General features: G+C 47.3%; 1 protein-coding gene and 1 long non-coding RNA gene across 6 annotated transcripts in view; one reads left to right on the forward strand and one right to left on the reverse strand.

Moving 5' to 3' along the window:
• LOC103550554 (uncharacterized) overlaps positions 1-15,012 on the forward strand; it is a 29,125-nt gene extending 14,113 nt beyond the window's left edge. Inside the window, exons 2-3 of the long non-coding RNA XR_544815.2 lie at positions 11,126-11,198; positions 14,633-15,012. This is a non-coding gene — a long non-coding RNA (uncharacterized lncRNA). The remainder of the gene's footprint in view (positions 1-11,125; positions 11,199-14,632) is intronic.
• TIAM1 (TIAM Rac1 associated GEF 1) overlaps positions 1-20,627 on the reverse strand; it is a 352,305-nt gene extending 331,678 nt beyond the window's left edge. For 4 of the 5 annotated variants that reach the window (XM_070597276.1, XM_070597269.1, XM_070597274.1 and 1 more), the window contains exon 1: positions 20,120-20,627. The gene's annotated coding sequence lies outside the window, so the exon portion shown is untranslated. The remainder of the gene's footprint in view (positions 1-20,119) is intronic. The other variant, XM_070597268.1, reaches the window with a different exon arrangement.
• Between the last annotated feature and the right edge of the window lie 1,849 nt (positions 20,628-22,476).

The following is a 22,476-nucleotide window of genomic DNA, read 5'->3' on the forward strand; positions in this document are numbered from 1 at the left end:
AATGGGGTTAATAAGGAGAGGGTGAGAACAAGACTTCTTCATGTGGACTTTATTAGATAGCTTCTATCTTGCAACCACGTAAAGGCAAAACTGATGGAAAACAATTGATGAAAAATGATTCCGTTATTATCAAGGACAACAACTGATCAATGGTGCCAGAAATCAAGATTGGGTTGCCCTGAAAGGAAAGGGGCAGAGGGGAGGTTTCTGGGGTCTCCACATGTTCTGGTTCTGAATCTGAGTGCTGGTTACATGGGTGTGTTGTTTGTAAGAATTCATTAAGCTACAGATTTAGAATAATGTACACTCTTCTATATGCATGTTGTATTTCAATTTCAATACTGTTTTTTTAAAGATTTGCACCTGAGCTAATAACTGTTGCCAATCTTTCTTTCTTTTGTTTTTTCTGCTTTATCTCCCCAAATCCCCCTGGTACATAGTTGTATATCTTGGTTGCAGGTCTTTCTAGTTGTGGCCTGCGGGACGCTGCCTCAACATGGCCTGATGAGCGGTGCCATGTCTGCGCCCAGGATTTGAACCAGCGAAACCCTGGGCCGCCAGAGCGAAGCACGAGAACTTAACCACTTGGCCACAGGGCCGGCCCCTCAATATTTTTTTAAATAAAGATACATACATATATTTAAATAAGGAGACATATATATATACACATACACAAATGTTGGTAAATAGCTTCCTATCTGTAAAATGGGGATAACATTGCTCTGTCTACAGCAAAGATCTCCTGCCTGACGAGGCCAATAATTCTAAAGGAGATGACACAGAATGCCATCACCAGGCAAGTTTAAAGTCATGCAATTTCACGGAACAAAGTCCACGTAACATGCTTTAAAAGATCATCTTTTTTCCCAAAAGTAATGTGGAGACAACAACGCGTTGATTCGTGCTGTCTTTGTTCAAAAGAGATTTGGGCCCCCCTCGTCAAAGGCTGAAATTTTAGCTGCAAGCAAGGGGGAGGTGGGTCCCTGAAAATATTTTTATGCTTTTCTCACTGAAACAAAACACCAAAAATGGATTTTCCATAAGAAGTAGCCGGAGGAGGGGGAGGCTGCACACGTGACTGTTGCACGGTCTCCCATTCCAGCCACCTACCAAACCCCTCCCTGTAATGGAAACACCAGATTTAAACAGGTGTCGTAACAGTCAAAGGGCCCCATAAATGGGAAACCCAGAAGGCCTCGCAGAGCGGGACAGCTGGTGCGAGAGTAAGGGTTACGGACCTGAGCGGTCCCCAGACTTCCGGAGTCTGCTATACTTTACCTCACACACACTTAAACATCCATTTGCCTCCCGGAGCACACACACAGCACATATATAAAACCTCTCAACAGGAAATTTCTTCCACTCTTAAACGGTCTCGCCTAAAGAAAATACCTTTGACTGAGGACTCTCAGCTATTGGATTGCATTAATTGAGAGGAGGAAAGAGAAAGGGCTGGTTATTCCACAATAAACAGTCTGCTCAGGCGGGCGGGGCACACGGGCACACTGGCCTGCTCAGGAGAGGGATATGAAATGAGAAGGGTGGAAATGAGCGGCCTTGAACGAGGCAGAATATTTGGGGGGGTTGGAGATCAGTCGATCCCAGCCCCCATAAAAACACAGCTGCTGTCATCAGCTGATGAGCGTTGGATTTCGTGGATCCAGGTTGTGTGGCCTTGCTCACGTCATCTACTCTCTCTGCTTCCCCACTTTCTCATCTGTAAAATGGGATAACAATACCCACCTTGCAAGGATTTTTTAATGATAATGTGTAAAGTAGCGAAAACACCCAGCACCAAGGAGAGGATCCATAAACGGTGGCCAGTATAATGGTCATTGTCATAAACATCATTTATAAAAGTATTAATGGGGCTGGCCCCATGGCCCAGTGGTTAAGTTTGGTGTGCTCTGCTTCAGCAGCCTGGGTTCGTTTCCCAGGCATGGACCTATACCGCTCATCTATCAGTGGCCATGCTGTGATGGGAGCTCACAAACAAAAAGAGGAAGATTAGCACTGGATCTTAGCTCAGGGCAAATCTTCCTCAGCAAAAAAAAAAAAACATGAATGATTTACTTGTAAAAAAAATGACACCTCGTGCTTTGCCCAGAAGAAAGAATAAAGCAAAGGATACCATTTGATCTGCAAGTCTCACTAAGAAAAGTTCAATAAGAAAAGTGTCAAAGGGGCTGCAATAAGACATTGAAAATGAAGAGGTCGGAAGATGGAGAGAAATGGAACCATTTTCCTGTATTCGTTGGCTAGGGCTGTCATAACAAAATACCACACACTGCGAGGGGTAAACAACAGAAATTTATCTTCTCACTCTTCTGGAGACTGAAGTCTGAGATCAAGGTGCCAGCAGATGGTTTCTGCTGAGGTCTCCCTCCTTGGCTTGTAGACAGCTGCCTTCCCACTGTGGCCTCACGTGGTCTTTCCTTGGTGGTCCAGCATTCCTGGTGGCTCTCTGTATGTCCCAATTTCCTCTTCTTTTAAGGACACCAGTCAGGCTGGATTAGGGCCCAGCCTAATGCCTCGTTTTAACTTACTCACCTCTTTGAAGGCCCCGTCTCCAAATGCAGTCACAGATTCTGAGGTCCTGTGGATTAGGGCCTCAACGTATGAAGTTTGGGGGACACAATACAGCCCCTGACACTTCCCAACACCAAAATTTGAAATGCTGAATTGGGTGTTCACAGAACACGCCGCCTTAGGGCAGGGTGGCGTCGGTGGGAGGAAGTTTCAGGAAGGCAGACGTCCACTGCCTGCAGGGAGCAGTCTTCTGACAATTTGCTTGCTCAACCAAGGACAAGGCTGTGCGGGGTCAGCCTCCTCAGATGCCTTTCGTACCTTCCTTTGGAGTTAACAAAGGCCAGCCCACACATCTCTCATGTCACCCCTACAACCTGGAAGGGGGCACAGCTCTGGCGTCACTCCATTGAGGGACCAGAGAGGGCCAGCCTCAGAAAGGGCAAGTGACTTGGTCAATGCCAGGACCAGAACCAGACCTTCCGACACTGGGTCTCTGTTCTTCCCTCGGCTCCATAATGGGAACCACAACAAAGGCTCAGGTGACATTCCCCAGCCAGTGTGTCACAGAGACAATTCCTGGGTTGAAAAGGCCTTATCTATCAAGCTTTCCAACTCTAAAATCCCAGTCTAGAGGCAATCAGAGGAGAAGGGCAGAGGATGGTGGGGAGAGACTCCTGAGGAATGACTCAAGGGTGACACGGCCTTCTCAAAACCAGCCGCCAGCCAACTCCATGACATTCTGGAAAAGGCAAAACTACAGAGACAGGAAAAAAAATCAGTGGCTGCCAGGGGTTAGTGGGGAAGGGGAGATGAACAGGCAGAGCACAGAGGATTTTTAGGGCAGTAAAACTGCTCTGTCTGATACCATAATGGCGGATACATGTAGCGTACCTTTGACCAACACATAGAATGAACAGCACCAAGAGTGAACTCTAAGGTAACTATGGACTCTGGGTGACAATGACGTGTCAGTGTAGGTTCATTGATGGTAACAAATGCACCACTCTGGTGGGGATGCTGACAGTGGGGGAGGCTGTGCCTGTGTAGGGACAGGGGTATATGGGAAATCTCTGTACTTTCTTTCTTTCTTTTTTTATTGCGGTAACATTGGTTTATATTATATAAATTTCAGGTGTATATCATTATATTTTGATTTCTGTGTAGACTACATTGTGTTCACCACCCAAAGACTAATTACGATCCATCACCACACACGTGCCCAGTCACCCCTTTCACCTCCCTCCCTCCCCCATTCCTCTGGTAACCACCAATCTAATCTCTGTATCTATATACTTGTTTGTTGCTGTTCTTGTTGTTTTTATCTTCTACTTAAGAGTGACATCATACGGTATTTCTTTCTCCCTCTGACTTATTTCACTTAGCCTAATACCCTCAAGGTCCATCCATGTTGTCGCAATTGGCAAGATTTCATCTTTTTTTATGGCTGAGTAGTATTCCATTGTGTATATATACAGCTTCCGTATCCATTCCTCCCTTGATGGGCACTTAGGTTGTTTCCAACTCTTACCTATTATGAATGACACCACACTGAACATAGGGGTGCATGTATCTTTACGCATTCGTCTTTTCATGTTCTTTGGATAAATATCCAGCAGTGCAACAGCTGGATCATATGGTCGTTCTGTTCTTAATTTTTTAAGGACTCTCCATACTGTTTTCCATAGAGCCTGCACCAGTTTGCATTCCCACCAGCAGTATATGAGAGGGAACTCTCTGTACTTTCTGACCAATTTTGATGTGAACCTAAACCTGCTCAAAAAAAAATTACATCTCTTAACAGAAAACAAAAAACAGTCACAATAGGTCATCTACAACCATTTCCCCAGAATCAGAACTCTTAATGTTGCAACCCATTCACCTTTTAAACTTCTGGTTCCTAAAATCAGACATAGGACGTGGAACAGCAGAAGCCAGAAAGGTCCTCAGAAATAATTTGTTTTACCCTCACTGTCTCATAGATGAGGAGTCCAAAAAAAAGCTGTTCCTCGTTTTATTTCGTTTATTTGTTTTGCTCCAGGATATGTTAAGGATTTAAGACATAAGCCAACAATAGTGTCTTCTAAAAGCTTAAAACAAAGTTCAAAACAATAAACACAAAAAGTTCAGTCTACCTGAAAAGCAAAGAAAGAGGTATTCAGCTAACAGTAACAAAATTAAGTGAAATGAGTACGACCTAGAGCTGGTGAGGCTGTGACGAGTCCAGTATACTCACACACATGAACTGACCAAGACTTCTGGAAGGCAGTTTGGCAATTCAAATCAACAGCCATTTTTTCTTTTTTTTTTTTTAAGACTGGCACCTGAGCTAACATCTGTTACCAATCTTCCTTTTTTTTTTTTTTCCCCCTTCTTCTCCACAAAGCCCCCCAGTGCACAGCTCTATAGTCTAGCTGTAGGTCCTTCGAGCTCTTCTATGTGGGACACCACCTCAGCGTGGCCTGACGAGCGGTGCTAGGTCCACACCCAGCATCAGACCTGGTGAAACCCTGGGCCACCAGAGTGGAGCACGTGGACTTAACCACTCAGCCACGGGGCCGGCCCCAACAGCCATTTTTTTAATGTCGTATTTAATACAGATTACTGCATCCTGGGAATTAATCCTGAGAAAAATAAGTTTTAAAAAAGGAAAGAAAAAAAGCAATGTGTACATAAAGAACTTCAAGTGAATTTTAAACTAGTGATTGAAAAACAACATGACGTAAACATTCAATTGCAGGAGAATGGTTAAGTAAATGATCAGCTCGTTAAATGTGTGACCATCATAAATCACAAGTATGGGGACAATGTGGCTAAATGACATGTGTTGGGCCGGCCCAGTGGCACAGCAGTTAAGTTCGCATGTTCTGTTTCCACGGCCCAGGGTTCACCGGTTCGGATCCCAGGTACGGACATGGCACCGCTTGTCAAGCCATGCTGTGGCAGGCGTCCCACATAGAAAGTAGAGGAAGATGGGCACAGATGTTAGCTCAGGGCCAGTTTTCCTCAACAACAACAAAAAAAGAGGCGGAGTGGTGGCAGATGTTAGCTCAGGGCTAATCTTCTGCAAATTAAATAAATAAATAAATGGCACGTGTTGATGATGATGCAATGTTATGTGAAAAGAAACAAAACACAAAGCTGTATCTATGCAAGAGTTACAAACATGTAAAAAGAATAGGAAAATTATGGATAAGAAGGAACAGAGAAAACCAAAAGCAACCAACGTGTTCCCACAGTAAGAATGTAGGAGAACGTCTCCTTTTAAATGTACTTCATTGTTCTTACAACAATCATGCAGTAAATAAAAATACATTTTAAAACGTAAGCTGGTGCATTTGGAGCACAAAGTCCCTTTAGAAGCCACATGCTTAACCAGCTCTACCTGGCGTCCAGGCCCAGCAAAACAGTTTGCGAATGCCAAAGCAGAGGCCCGGACCCTTATCAGACCTCAGTCAGCAATTTGCTCACTCTCCCGAGAACCAGTGGCCTTCATTCCTCCCTGTGAGGTCAAGTGCAACGAATGCTATGCCCTCAACCCAACACCCTCCATGTGCTACGAGCCATTCTCCAAGGTACCCCCTCCATGAAGATCCCCCTCCCCATTCTTTGGCTGGCTCCCTACTTGTATTGTGGGATGTGTGGGATGGTCTCACATCCCTGCCAAGGGGCATTCTCCTGAGATCGCTAATTCTACCTGACTCCATCCCTCACTACCACCCTCAGGATCTTCCATTAGCAGACTTTCAGTATCCAGGCACAAATTCTTCCCCATCCAACTCCAGGCTGGGTCCTGGGCTGCTCAGCCCAAAGGCCCCGTGACCCTTAACAAAGCCCAGGTCCAGAGCCCGCCTCGAAATCAAAGGCATCTGGGTGCAGTGCTCTTGGACTTTTTCTTTGCTTTCTGGTTTCTGTTTATCTGCTGGTTCCACCCGCTTGCTTGGGTGCTTGTTCACTGCTATGAACTAAAGGTTTGTGCCCCAAAAATTCATGTGGAGAAGCCCTAATCCCCAGTGAGATGGTTTTCGGATGTGGGGGTCTCTGTGAGGTAATTAGGTTTAGAAGAGGTCATGAGGGTAGAGCCCCCATGATGGGATTAGTGTCCTTATAAAAAGAGGACAAGACACGAGATCGCTCTCTGTGTGTGCATGTGCCAAGGACAGGCCATGTGAAGACATAACCAGGAGGACAGCCCTCACCAAGAACTTGACTATGCTGGGACCCTGATCTTGGGCCTTCCAGACTCCAGACCTGAGGAATAAATGTTTGTTGTTTAAGCCCCCCAGTCTATGATTTTTCGTTATGGCAGCCCAAACTAAGACACCCATCCACCCAGCTTCCCCTCAGAGTGCATGCTCCCTAGTTTTGGCTCCTACCATAGTGTCAGATTCATCCTGGCTGAAGACTGCTCACCAACAACTAAGAGACACCTTCCTCTTGCCAGCAGGTCCTTAGGGAATTTTCCTGTCTCTAGTCTCTCCTGAGTACAGACCTTTTTTACCTTGGGCTTCTCATCTCTTAGCTTCCACCCTCCACAGCCCCCCATCTTGGCAATGACCCGTGCACCAGCCATATACACTGAGTGCTGATGTTGCCAGTTGAGGGCAAGTTTATCCTAACACATCAAGCTCCTCCACAGTGAGGTCATGGGCAAAGCCAGGATAAATTTGGCTGAGACCCTGCCCACAAAGAGTCTGCAGTCTAGGAAAAGAGTTCTCTGAGACAGACTATGACAACATACCTAATAGAGCCATTAAACATTAGGACAGCAAGGAACCTGCATGAAGACGGCAGATTTCAACCAGACCTAGAAGAAGAAGTAGATTTTGACATGCAAAAATGGAACAGTCCAGATCTAGAGACAGTGTGAGCAAAAAAATAGTGGACAGCATATTCCCCAGAGCAAAAGGAACTCCTGTTTCACTGGCTCAAAGCGTTTGAGAAAGGAGTCCTGAGAGATGAAATGGGAAAGCAGAGTTGGGACCAAAAGGCTAGATAGAGCCTCTGAAAGTTTCAAACACATGCTGATGGGTCAGAGCTAAGCTTTAGGAAAATCAAATCTCTTAGGAGTAAATACACATCCACATTACACGTCCTGACCGATTTAACCAGGCAGTTTAATGGAGCATTTGGACACTCTTGTGGGTTGATGTGTGTCCCCCAAAAAGATATGTTTAAGTCCTAACCCCTATTACCTATGAATGTGACCTTATTTGGAAATTGGATCTTTGCAAATACAATCAAGTTAAAGTGAGGTCACATGGGTAAGGGTAGACCCTACATCCAATAGCTGGTGTCTTTATAAGCGAAAGGAGGAGATTTAGAAACAGACACATAGTCACAAGAGAAGACAACCGCCACGTGGAAAAGGAGGCTGAGACTGGAGTGATACTGTCACAAGCCCAGGAATGTGCAGAGCCAGCAGAAGCTGGAAAAGGCAAGAAAAGATTCTTCCCTCCAGCCTTTGGAGGGAGTATGGCCCTGCCGACACCTTGATTTTGGACTTCCAGCATCCAGAACTAAGGGAGGATAAATTTCTATCGTCTCAGGCTACCCAGTTTGAGATAGCTCTTACAGCAGCCCTAGGAAACTAACGCAGACGTGAATTAAGCTTGACTTGAAAATCATCAATGCTTTAAGACCTTCGGAGAAGATGGGATAGTTCATGGAGGAGGAGGCGATCCTAGAGAAAGGATACAACCATGACTGGAATTGTGGATGTAAGATGTCTAAAGGGAAAGAGGTATACAGAGGGGGATAGAGTCAACCCTCCAAGGTCAACAACTTCTGATGACTGAGAGTCTTGGTTCAATCCTAGCCTGAAAGGATCCATCAACAATGGGGCTAATCCTTCCATTGATAGTTAATCACTAGGCTTCTTGGCTGCCCCCATGGGCTTTCTCATCTTTGTTCACTTCAGCCAGAATCCACACATTCCTTATTCTTCCCGTGGTCCTTATCATTGAGAAGAGCACTTTGCTATTAACCACCATGTATAAATGGACCATAAAACAAAAAAAACAGGACTTGGGAAACTTAAGTTTCACTAGTCACCACCTACCCAAAGATGAATGTGTACTTAGTTACCGCAATTTTTCTGATTAGAAAATTAACCCCTACTCATTGTAAAATCTTTCAAAATTAGAGAAAACTATGCATAAGAAAATAAAAATACCTCAATCTCAACACTAAAAGATACTTATTGTTGCTCTTTTGGCTCTATTTACTATTGATACTTGACATAATTAAGAGAAATACTTTATAATTAAAGGAAAAAATCTGAAGATGAGATATTTGGGAAGAATCACTCAGACCTAGAAAATGGAAAGAAAAAAAAACCAGAATGCCCGAGAAAAATGGAGAGGGGTGAGCCCAGGTATTCCAAGGGCATTAACCATTTTAACACTGCAAGAGGTCAGAGAGATTTTATTCAAATCAAAGGAAGAAATTCAAAGATAGGAATCTCATAGATCCTAAAGTCAGCTGCAAACATTCAGGGCATTAAACTAGTAAACCTGACTCAGGTCCTAATTAAGCTTCCCGTTTCAGAACTCCACAAAGTAACTTTTCCAAGCTAGAAAAACGGTACCTTAATATTTCCTAGAAAGAGCTCCATTTTTTCCCAAGTCATCGTTTTCTAGCAACTGTAACACAGCAACCAAGACTGTATCTTATGCCCTTGGAACCTGTCTCCCCAAACCCCTGTAAATCTTGGCTGTCTCGCCTGTGGCCTGGGCCCCAGAATGTTGGAGGAGCTGGCTCGGTGTGCATAATAAAGATAAAGTCCGGGCCCTCTACATTGCTGGTTGCCAGTTGCCAGTTGCTAGGAGGCCCATAAATTCACTTTTTCTGACTTGGATGGGATTCAGAACTGCTGTATCACAGGCCCAGAAGACATGGATTCTTGCAATTAAAATTCAGAGTCTGTCCTCCAGAAATAATTTTAGCCCTCCTCACTCTAAGCAGCTACCTTAACTAGTCCTGGTTTGCGTTAACTAGTCCTGATTTGCGTTAACTAGTCCTGATTTAAAGACCAGGCCATTCATTTAGATTTCTAAAGTCTTCGGCAAGAAGACTCCAGGCTCCTAATATTAACCTGCAACTTTCACAAATAAAGTCCATCTGGTTCTGACTCTATTTCCTCAAAGAAAGAGAGTCATTTGCGGGTTTTTGAACTGATCTGAAACCATGCAACAGGCTCCCACAAACCTTTTTTTTTTAAGGTAACTTGAATGGTTTGATACTGGTGAGGGTTTACAGGGCTAAGATTGTAGGCAGATTCAATCCCCAAGTTAAAGTAATTAACTGTCAGGGGGAAGAAACCACAGGGCGAATTTTTTCAATCTATTTTAAAATAATTAGATTGTTAAACTGTTTAGTTAAGTGAAACTCATCGTTATGAGGTTTTAATTTTTTTAAATTACAATGAAATGTTAAAGTTCAATTGATCTAATTGTAGAAATGATTATTTCTAATCACAGAGATGTCAAGATGAGATAATTATTCCAACATTCATAAAACTTTCCTAAAATGTCACAGTAGATCTTGCATCGCACTTAGAATATTTTATCTGAAAATATTTTTAGCACTCTACAAACTGCTTAAGAGGAGTAACATTATAATGATCAGTCTGCAAATATTTTTCCTTGCAAAATATTAACCACAGCAGTTTTGAGGGCTAAGCATGAGTCTTTCACAATATATTTATTAGCAAAATCCTGAAATCATTATATGGGTGAAATTGCTCAAACACTGAGAAGCCCAAAACATCTGACACTGTCCGATGTTTTTAATTTTCAATCCTAAAAAGGATACTTTATTAATTTAATTCCACCTAAAATAATAACCAAAATTTTTTAAATAACCAAAATAAGCTGATGCCTCAGATTATGATTATTAATCTGATAGCTCACTTCCAAATATCCAGAAAACATAAGATCCTTTCTTAAGTAAAGAAGTTGAAATCTGAGATCTCTAATGGCGTTTGCGTCCTTTGAATGCAGGGTCTCTGAACCTCAGCGCTATAGACTATGGACCAGATAATTCTTTGCTCTGGGGGAACTGTGCTGTGCATGGCAGGGTGTTAGAACATCACTGGCCTCTACCAGCCAGATGCGAAATATCTCCTTGATCTAAATAGATGCCAGCATCACCTCCCCAGTGTGACAACCAATAATGTCCCCAGTCATTGCCAAATGGCACCTGGCAAAGTTGCCCCCAATTAAGAACCTCTGACCTAATATAACACCACAAAAAATATCACCCAGCAGAAATTTAACACCCAAAAGCTGATACCAGAAGATAGTTCACTTTCAAATTACATTGCAAATATATCTTTCATACAGCTTTGGTAAATAAATAAGATAACCGAGTCATTCAAAGTTTTTTAAGTAAACAAAGTATTGCTCTTTTTTTAAAATGTGAAATCAGAACTTTAAGATAAAATGTTTCCAGTGCGCCTTTTCTCAATCTTTAACTTAATTAAGCCATGCCAGAGGAAGCAGAGAAAAGAAAATGTAAAACTAGCGTAGCAACTAGCTACAGGGTGAAAAGTATTGACGGAGTCATAACTAAGCAAACATTCTTTATTGATTTTCAGCTTTCAAAAAGCAAACAATATGCAAAGGATGTCACGAGGAAAGTGAAATGACAACCCACAGAATGGAGAAAAGGTTTGCAAATCATTTATCTGATAAGGGTTTTGTACCTAGAATACATAAAGAATTCTTACAATTGAATAAACAGATAAAACACCCAATTTAAAAATGGGAGGGCCGGCCCAGTGGCGCAGCGGTTAAGTGCACACATTCTGCTTTGGCGACCCGGGGTTCACCAGTTCAGATCCTGGGTGAGGACATGGCACCGCTTTGCATGCTGTGCTGTGGTAGGCGTCCCACATATAAAGTAGAGGAAGATGGGCACGGATGTTAGCTCAGGGCCAGCCTTCCTCAGCAAAAAGAGGAGGATTGGCAGCAGTTAGCTCAGGGTTAATCTTCCTCAAAACAGAAAAAAAAATAATGAGAAAGAATCTGAATAAACAGTTCTCCAAAGAAAATACACAATTAGCCAATGAGCATGAAACGTGAAAAGATGCTCAACATCATTATCTATCAGGAAAATGGAAATTAAAACCACAAAGAGACACCACCTCTCACCCACTAGGATGGCTATAACCAAAAAGACAGATAATAGCAAATGTTGGCAAGAACGTAGAGAAATTGGAATCCTCATACCCTGCTGGTGGGAATGTAAAATGGTACAGCCGCTTTGGAGAACAATGTGGCAGTGCCTCAGAAAGTTAAACACAGGACTTACCATAGGCCCTAGCTATTCTGCCCCTAGGTATATACCAAAAAGAATTTAAAGCAAGTATTCAAACAAACATTTGCAAACTAATGTTCATAGCAGTAACTATTCACGATAGCCAAAAGGTGGGACCAACCCAAATGTCCATCAACTGACGAATGAATGAAAGAAATGTGGTCTATCCATACAATGAAACATTATTTGGCAATAAAAAGGAATGAAGTACTGATCCACGCCACAACATGGATGGCCCCTGAAAGCATCATGCTAAGTCAAAGAAGACAGTCCCAAAAGACCACATATTCCATGATGCCATTTATGCATGATGGCCAGAACAGGCAAATCCATAGAGATGGAAAGGAGATAGAGAAGTGGTTACCCGAGGCTGGAGGGAGAGGTGGGGAAGGAATGTGAGTGATGATGGGTTTCTTTTGGAGGTGATGAAAATGTTCTAAAATTGATTATGGTGATGGTTAGGCAACTCTGTAAATATACCAAAAACCATTGAATTGTACACTTTAAAGAAGTGAACTGGAGAGTGTGTAAATTATCTCTTAATAAAGCTGTTATAAAAACCAAAACAACCTATAGACAAGGCAAAGAAGACTTAATCATGCTCATGGAAGCCAGTCTTACCAAGCCGGATAGATGACAGAAGCTGGGCCATTACCAGGGAGGAAAGACACATCAGGACACTGATATTCTCACTTTACTAAGGGGAGGTTAAAGGTCACTGTCATCAGTTGTTGGAAGTAAATTAGAGGTCTATGTAAATAACAAAGATTGAAGAAAAATCAATGTAAGAACTACAAATATAATCATCAAAAATCAGGAGAATGAAGGAAGGCGGTGAGACACAATAGATACGCTTAATTGTCATTTATCATAACAGGAAGTCAATAAATAAAAGTGGCATATGCATATTATTTAGAGATATAAAGACAACCACTAAAAACAAAAACCAACTAAAGTCACTGTGTCTGGAGAGTACAGGAGTGGGTGGGAATAAAACACGATGGGGACGGAAGATTGCTGCTTTTCCCAAGCTCATCTGTTCTATGAGTTCGTTAATACCATATGGAATTACTTCGCATATTGTTTTTAGAACCAGATCAAACTTAGCATTACTCAAGTTGAGGAATCTGCATGAAATGAGAATATACTGTATGTCAGAAAACATATTAAACTGGATCATCAACACTGAGTGAAATTGTGATTGAATGGGATGGAGCAAAATTGACTCAAGTTTTTAGCCAAAGACTGTACCCCTCTTAAGACAGCTTGGAAATGTATGTAAGATCCTTGAGAGAACAAGGAACATGGACAAAGCCCCTACCTCTGTATGGCAGGCAGTAAGAATCACCATTAGAAGGTCAAAGCCTCACCATGGCAAGAACATTCTAAAGTTCTTATAACTTTGCAATCCAAAGGACTTTTTTTTTTTTGAGGAAGATTAGCCCTAAGCTAACATCCACTGCCAATCCTCCCTTTTTTTTTTTGCTGAGGAAGACTGGCCCTGAGCTAACATCTGTGCCCATCTTGCTCTATTTTTTTTCCCATCTTCTCCCCAAAGCCCCCCAGTACATAGTTGTGTATTTTAGTTGTGGGTCCTTCTATCTGTGGCATGTGGGACACTGCCTCAGCGTGGTTTGATAAGCAGTGCTAGGTCTACGCCCAGGATTTGAACCAGTAAAACCCTGGGCCACTGAAGCAGAGCGCACAAACCCAACCAACGGGCCACGGAGCCAGCCCCCCAGGGGATATTTTAGATGAAAGAAAATATATGTGGCATTCTCCCTACACAGCAGATCCCAGTTTAAATCCATTTTGAAAGCCAAAAGGTGAACGTAGAGGCCGCTCACCACCAGAACACAGCAGAATCTGCCACCAGGAAAGTACTCCCCACAGTTATCTAAAACATGAGGGTTACAGCTTTGACACTTGGGACTCAGGATTGCAGCCAAACTGGGATGCTTTTGAGAATGTCAGGTAGTAGAACTAATAAGGACACCAGGCAACAGGCATGACCAGGAGTGTCCCGGAGTGTCCTGGTGTGCCCAAGAGAGTGTAGGGCCTGACAGGCACGGAAAAGGGGCTGTGTGGCTACCAGGACGCAGGAGGCTACACTACGCTGAAGAACTTGCCCTCCACGGCCTCGCTTTCCAAGGATATCCTTGTGTCATGTGAGGAGATGGACATACCCATTTTGCAAAAAGGCAAAAACTATCACGTTACCTCAGTTAGTTGGGTCAGCTCTTACAGAGTCCAAAAAAACCAAAATCCACATAAGAAGGTCATGGGGAGAATAAACCCACAGTTCTGCGTCTCTAAAACACTGCCCGAAAAGCGGGTGGGAACTAGCTAATGGGTTCCTGACTCTCCTAGACTTTCCTGCTAGAAATCTTCATCTCCCAGGAACATGGCCAAGTGCTCTCTGCTCTCTGCTCAGCCCAGGTGATGTGGGTGGGTCAAAAGAGATCTTGTCCCCAGGATCTTAAGAAGCACTGGGGCGGTCAGGCTCAGGGCTGGAATCTCTCCTCCCCCCCCCCCCGCCCCCCCAAAAAAACCCAGGAGGCCTCCAACGTGGCAGATAAAAAGGGGAGGCAGAGCAGACCCCCTCCTCAGGGCCCCTCAGACTCACCCTGCAGGCATCAGGCCCACCACCACCCCCTCTTCGGAGCAGCCTTGGGTGGAGCATCCCATCCACGTCCATGGTCCTGACAGCTCCACAGGGAGGATTCCCAGACTGGTGACTCAGCCTGACCTCCCTCTCCCTCGGGGCTGACTGGTGGCTTTCCAGGGCTCATCATCACCTCTGCGGAGGGCCGAGGAGACCAGGAGCAGGAACTAGAATGGATCTGTCTACAAGGCTCGCAGCTCCTGGCCCAGGAGGAGAGCGCTCGGCTGGAGGCAGCCACTGCAGTGGCAGCTTCTTTCTGCAGGATATCCCGTCTTCTCTGTGGCCACAGAAAACTGGGTTTGGCGTTTTTAAGGAAAAGCAACTGAATCTCTGTAGCTGAACCTCCCGACCACTCCCCGCCCATTCCAAGCCCAGATTGGGCCCCTCAGTCCACTGTCTCCCAACCACATATTTGCTCACACACCTGTGTACTCACCTGTATACTAATCCAGTGGCACTTAATAAAATCATGCTCCATGGGGACAGAAGCTGGAATTAAATAATGCAGCCGTCTTATGTTTTTTTTTAAAGCAAAGACACTCCCCAATCCCTTTTATTTCTCTTCCTTCACGAAGTCTAAGTGACCCCGGCCAGAAAATCTGCGGAATCTTTCATAACACACTTCAGTTTTGCTGGGCTCCAAAATGCTAGGATCCCGCTTGCCTCCAACTACCTCGAAATCTCCCTTGACAGACAGATACTCTGTGACAGCACCAAGATGCAAAGGGCCTTGACCCATTCTGAACAGGAGGATGCGCCCGGCTGAAAGAGCCTTCACCCCACAGAGTCCCTCAATGAATGATCGCTCTGTTTAACATCCTTTGAATGCACACAATGGACCGGCTCTTATATCATGCCCGTATTGTGGACCCCACCGGTTTCAATGAACTGAGACCCCTCCTGCAGCAGAATACAAGTCTCTCAGCTCAGCCTCGGCACAACTAGAGAAGAATCTCCTCACTGAGCAAGAGAGCTCCAAGGTCTTCTAGAAAAATCTCACACAAGCACGGGAGGAATCTCTCCACATCCACAGTCTAGACCTTTATGAATTTCTTAATGAGGCCCCTGGAGACCACAGGGAACAGTGAAAGTCTTATGCTGGAGGGGTGTGGAGGAAGGTGCGGTGGGGGGGGGGGGAGGGAAGGTGACAGAAGCAAAAAACCCGCCTATGTACTAACATCTTGTACCTCTTACACTAGAGCATTGTTTTATTTTCAAAACACTCTGTTCCTTGCGAAGCACTACTTTATTTTTGAGTGCCTCCTTTAATAATAAAAGAAAACCTTTAAAGTAAGTGATTTGGCCTACAATGATGAGAGAATTTTTCTAGCACAGGATTATTACTTACATAAAACTGAATATTTAGGGGCTGGCTCCGTGGCTGAATGATTATGGTCACGTGCTCCGCTTCGGCGGCCCAGGGTTTTGCCAGTTCAAATCCTGGGCGTGGACATGGCACCGCATGTCAGGCCATGCTGAGGCGGTGTCCCACATAACTCAACTAGAAGGACCTACAACCTAGAATATACAACTAAGTACTGGGGGAATTTGAGGAGAAAAAGCAGGAAAAAAAAAGAAGACTGGCAACAGTTGTTAGCTCAGGTGCCAATCTTTAAAAAGAAAAGAACTGAATATTTAGAGATGAAATCACCTGAAGTTTGGTATCCTAAAAAACAGAAAAATTTTGCTGGGGCCTTGCAAACCTGTTTTTTCCTGGTCCTTTTTTGAGGGGGGAAGAAAAACCAAAAAGATAGACACACACGCAGAAACATACACTCTATCCGCTTAATTTTTTTTTTCTTGAGGAAGATTAGCCCTGAGCTAACATCTGATGCCAATCCTCCTCTTTTTGCCAAGGAAGACTGGCCCTGAGCTAACATCCATGCCCATCTTCCTCTACTTTACATGTGGGACGCCTACCACAGCATGGTGTGCCAAGCAGTGCCATGTCTGCACCCAGGATCCGAACCAGCGAACCCCAGGCCACCCAAGCAGAACACGCGCACTTAACCGCTGAGCCACCAGCCGGTCCCATATCTGATTAATTCAGAAAGGAAAATGTATACGTATATATGCATGTGTGTATATAAACGTGTATACACACACACGCGCGTGCGTGCACACAAACACACTCATGCCCAGGGAAACAGTGTTTTCGATGCAGGAGTCCAAATGACTGGAGAGATTGAAAATAAGGCTCTTTCTCAACCGCAAGCCTGAACTGTGGGGTTCAGGAATCTCATGGGACTCCGTACATTGCCCCTAGGTACCAAATCCTCTCTCTGCCTTCTCCTCCCCACCCCTCCTGTCCTCTCACACAGGCAGAAGCCCCCTGCATCACTGACTTCCAGATGAAGTTTCCATGGGATTCCTAAGCTCTCACCTGCCCTTGGGAATGCAAAGGCTTGTTCTGCGCATCTATTAAAAGGCTGTCTCACAGAAATGCTGCTTCTGACAGTAAGCTCCTTGCGGAAAGGAAAGGGCTAAGCGTTAACACGCACGCCCAGGAGGCCACCAGCTCAGCAAAGTTTTTGGGGAGGAATTCCTGCCCGGGCACTCCAGAATGCCCAGGGTTCAGTCAGCTAGCCAGAACTGCAGGAATTTGGCAGGATGGGGGGGACACAGGACAGTGCTGCCTTTCCTCTCGGGTTTAGAGGGGGAGCGAGGAGAGCTGCAGGGGGAAAGGAGGAAGCCTCTGTCCCAGCTCTTTGGAAGAGCATTAGAGTGGAGTTAAATTGTCAGCTAATGAGATTTCCTAACCATGTGCTCTCTTTTAAGTCTAGGCCCCCAACTGATTTGATCCCCAGACAGCAGCAGGGGCAAAGCTGCCTTCAGCATCCCTAAGGGCCAGAGAATTCCCAGAACAAGTGCAGGAAGGCTCAGGATCATTTCTGGGTGTGGAACTTTAAACACGTTATCACATGCATTAATTGCTGTCTAGCAATAACGCTACTGGCCGCGCCGCTTGCAGAAGTCAGCCTCCACTTGGGGCAACCGAGGCAGGGGGAGGTGAGCAGTGTTCCCTGTGGGCTTCCGTGCCCACTGGACAGACTGCAGGTCCCTCACCTAGTTTGTGTTTGTTTGTTTGTTTGTTTGTTTGGGCTGGTAAAGGCCCCAGGGGTCTACATTCAAAGGATGTGTTACTGCACCCAGCTCAATAATTTGCCCCAACAGGCAAAAGAGCGTTGAAATAGGAATTTTCCAATAATTCCTTATTCCGTAGCCAAGCCTGAGATTGTCTCTTTTAAACTATTTATCTGATTCTGGGTTGTTGAGGAGGTTGTTTTTGCTATTGTTTGTATTTTTCCTGTATGAAACTGGCTTCTCTCTTTGCCTATAGAAAATCAGCAATGCTGAGCTGATGAAGCAGAGGAAAAAACAAGTCAAAACACACTGACAGCATTTTGAAGATATTCAGTGAAATCAATTCTCCGCTTCTATCTTCCCTAGTTAGTCAGCAGCCTCCTCCTTAGATTTATTTCTCCTCTATTCAAAGATAATTACTTAGCAACTTTGCTGTATACCGCTCCAAGACAACATCCTTGGCAGAGCTCTTTACTGTAGGGGTATCAAAGAGAATATTCTAGAAACCACCCATTTACCAAACTTCTGCTACAAGACACGGCTCAAATTTCACTTCGACCAGGAAGTGTTTCCTCCCTGCCTCCAGGTATCTCTTTGTTCAAACCTCCCTCCACCCTGGGGTAAGCACTTCGCACAACCGCCATTGGCTCCCAGGCCACCACTTGGCACCTGGACAAGTCTCCCTCCTCCAAACCCAGGCCTGGGCCTCGGCATAGCCTTGAGGAAGAAGAAACGACTAAAACCTAGTGGAAATCCAAACACATAAAAAGGAACTGTAAGCGATTAGACAAGTATAGTTAAACGTGAGGCCAAGTCAAACAAGCCGTGTTTGAAACTGAGAACAGGAGTCCTTCGCAAGCTTCTTAAAATAAAATAAAAGCTGGGAGACTGAAGAAATGCAGAGAGGGGTTGGAGACACGGGCCGGCCTCTGTAACAGATTCCCTCTCCCAGGGAAACCTTATTCCAGCGTTTCATAGGTGGCATTCGCCACACAAAGGAGTTTATTTATACTGTTGCTTAAAACTCCCCACAAATGGGGTTATTCATTATCCCCACTTTACAGACGCGAAAACTGAGACGCAGGGAGATGAAGTAGCTCGGCGTATATTCCCCAGATTGAGTGACGCTGAGAGGGCATCGGAACCCGGGTTCCTTTGACCTCAGCGCCCAGGCTCTTAAGCTCTGCTCCAGCTCGAACAAAGTGCGCGCCAAGTCAACACGCGCGGGTAACCAGAGCGGGACCGCTCTGCCTCAAGGATGCTCCACAGCTGCTCCGCGGAGCCGCGTGGGTACCACTGAAGCGGGCACGGATTGGCCAGCGTCCCCAAGGGCTCGCGCGCGTCCTTCAAGACTTGCCAACACGCAGGAAAAGGCAGACAGGGAATCAACCTGGGCTGATCCGAGGGCAAGGCCAAAGGATGCTACCGGAAAGGAGGTGAGCATAGCTCGGTCAGCGCCCCGACGGCCGCCAATCTGAGAGGGCCCCTGGCCAGGGCACGGCGCCGCTGGGCGCTGGGGGCCTGGGGGCGCCGTGCGCGGCGGCGACTGGGCGCGAAGGCGCCGTCTGGGCGTCTTTTCCCTGCAGCATCTCGCCAGGAGGCCGGGGGAGGGGGCGTCACCTGACAGCACGCACCAACTTCTCCAGGCTCGGAGGGGGCGCGCGGCGGCGGCCTGGGCTGGGGGAGCACAGAGCGCAGCTTTCACCCAATGGCGAGGTCTGTAAACAAAAGCGGGCCCCACGCGGGTCCCCCGCCGGGCGGTGAGCGGCGCCGCGCAGCAGCATCGAGCGGCCAAGCCCACGAGAGGGAGAGGCGGGGTCGAGATCGGCGCGGGGACCCAACGCACAGCCCCCGGGACCCCGCATCCAGACCCGTTATTGTCTGCGCGCGCGCAAGATGCTGCTTTAAATGCTCCCTCCCAGGTCAGCCGCAGGTCCCCGGCCCTGTGTGCCGCCCCCCAGGCTCTCTGCCCCGTGTGTCCGGCCCCGAGTGCGGCACGGATCGCCAAGGTGAGCGCCCAGGCAGCGTCGCCGAAAACCCAGGCCTGGAGGTGCCCAAGTCAGGGACGGAGATACACACACAGGCACACGCACGCACACGCATGCCCTCCCCGAAGTTGATAAAAATCAGCCGACAAATACAAAGTGCCACCGCCGCCGCAGGTCAGCGCTGACCTCCTGCTGCCGGGAAGACCGAATGCCAACGCCTGGACGCTGTCACTTCCATTTGGCGCCGGGCACCTGGGCGCCTCTGGCTTGTCTCCCTCCTGACTGCTCCCTCGCGCGAGGGATGTCTCCTCTTGCCTCCCCTCGCCAGCTCCCCACCTCCCAAGTGTGTGAACACGAAAACAATACGAGTAAAGCTCAATCGGGGGGAGCTAGGACCCGCCGGGAGCCCCAGTGTGCGGGAGATGGGGGTCAGGACGTGCCCGTCACGGGCAAAGCGGCTCCGGGCATCCTCATCGTCGTCCCTCGGGGCGGCTCTGGCCAGCCGGCCCGGGCCCCCCAGGCCTGCAGTACTCACCCACGACGCTCGTCCCGGATCTCCGCGATGGGGCCGGGGACAATGCGGGGCTGCCGGGCTCCTGAGGCTGCGGGCGCCGAGGCGATCACCAAGCTGCAGAGCTGCGCGCCCGACGGCGGCGGCGCTGCTCGGCCCGGCCGCGCTCCGGCCCGCTTGCCGTCTGCCAATGGGAGGTGTCAGGGTGCCTCCGCCGGCGGCCTCGGGGGCGGGGCCGCGGGAGCCCGTGGGAAACCGAACTCCGATTGGGCCGCCTGACAATCGCTCCGCCTCCGGCCGGCCAATCAAAGACGGCGGATACAGGAGCGGGGCGTTCGGAGTTGGGCTGGAGAGCGACAACAGGCGCACGCTGGGTACCCGGGCTGCATCCCGGCTTGGCGCGCGCGGCTGGAAGGATGCGGGCGCTGCGCGCTCCGGGGCTGCCTTCCCACGAGGCTCCGGCGGCCAGGCTAGGGAGAGAGGGGGAAAGCAGAGGAGGCGCGGCTGGCCGGGCATCGGTGCGGGAGCTCCTAACAAAGCAGCTTTGGGAGGGCCGAGCGGCCTCCGCCTCCTCCCGCAATAGGTCCGCGAAGCTGCCTGTCACCCTGCATAGGTGGAGGTGGCCAATGACGTACAGAGAAGGAGCTCGAGTTGGCGCGCGCGCGCGGCTCGGCATCGGTGGGATTGGTCGGAGGTAAAGGATTTTCCTGCCACCTAAGGCAGAGAGGAAAGGGGAACGGAACGGGGGAGGGGAAGAGCCAAAATACGTTGTACCTGCGACACGTGGTCTGGCTTGGAAGGCGTGTGCCTGCTTCCAGAGGGAGACGAGAACTTTTTTGCTAGGGAAAAAAAACCCTCACGTAATCCCTCCCTGTGGATGCTAGGGGATGTTAGCGCTAACCAGGCGCCAGGTAGGGCACGGTGGCCTTAACCGAGTCCTGGGGGGTCCAGGACGCACCGGTTGACTCACCTTGCCCGGCTAGTGAACCTGCAATCACAGCGTGGGCTCGGGCCTCACATTCACCTACTGGGGCAGAGTACCTGACTCGGGCACGGTTCGCACAGACCTCCTGGTCTCTTCTGTAAAATGCGGAAACGAGGTTTGCCGTTTACCTTTCGCGAAGTCGTGAGGGACACGGAAACCGGGACGCTGATTGTAGAGACTCAAACGAAAGCTCGCCCCCACACCGGGCAGTGCTTCCTCCTCACTTTAAATGCTTTGGACTTCGCCGTTGTGAACAAAGGCTGCGGGGAATATTCGTTACAACAGATGCGGTGGCCGCGTTCGCACCGAGGAAGGCCAGCGCTCCCACCCCCACCCCCACCTCGTGGTTATCTGGTCGAAAACAAGGAATTCCCTGTGTCAGAGAGTAAACCTAAACTGGAAAATTAAAAGTCATCCTTGACTTCTCCCTCCTCCTCCTCCTCCCCTCTATTCCTGCCAACCTCCCCAATCCATGCCCTCCTCCTGGTCCTCTCTCACTAGACCACATCAAAGACTTCCCATGTCTTTCTACCCCAGGCCTTGCCTCCTGAAATCTATTCTCCACTTGGCGGAAAAGTCTCATTTTGCTGACTCCCCTCTGGATCGCTTCCCTTTGCCCAGAGCCCCCCCCCGCCCCCATGCTTTCCTTTCACTCGACTGCTTCTTACCCATTCTTCGGATCCCAACTTCGCAGGCAGGGCATTGATGCAGTAGAAGTTTGCTGAACTCCAGCTGTGCAGCAGACAGTCTTGTGGGAGCATCTGTATCCAGTCGAGGTTAGATACCCACATCCCCCACCCCCGGTGTTCCCATGTGTTACAACGGGGCTGAAATTGCCCGTTAATTGTGCTCTCCCCCCACCACCACAGCACTCCATTGCATCCGGAATCTTATCTGCCTTGTATCTGCTGTGTCCCAGTGCCTAGCATAGTACTTGGCACATTTGGGGCTCTCCAAAATACTTAATCAATGAACTATAGAGGAGCTGTAATGAGAGACGAGCTTTGAAGATCTGAAGTGCTTCTGAAACATCAGTTTGAGAAGAATGGTTGGGATAGTAGATCTCAGAGTGATAGGCCCACCAGGTCCTGTGATGGGTGTTACAGCGAAGTTTTTGAGTGAGGTTTGAGAGATTTTCCAAAAGACACCCTTTCAAAAGACTGCCTTTATATCAGCCAATACCTTGCCCAAGGTTCTCAAGGGAGAATCCTTCCTTTGTGAAGCTTTTCATCCCAGGAGAAAGAGCAATGTCTTACAAGTTCTTAACCTGTTACCAGACACCATCTTAGAAGGGGAATATAATATATATATATTGGAAGGGGAATATATCCATATATGTGTGTGTATATATATATACGTACATATATACATATATATGTGAAAATTAGTAGACGGT

Source organism: Equus przewalskii, chromosome 27, assembly GCF_037783145.1.
Source record: "Equus przewalskii isolate Varuska chromosome 27, EquPr2, whole genome shotgun sequence".
Taxonomy (NCBI): domain Eukaryota; kingdom Metazoa; phylum Chordata; class Mammalia; order Perissodactyla; family Equidae; genus Equus; species Equus przewalskii.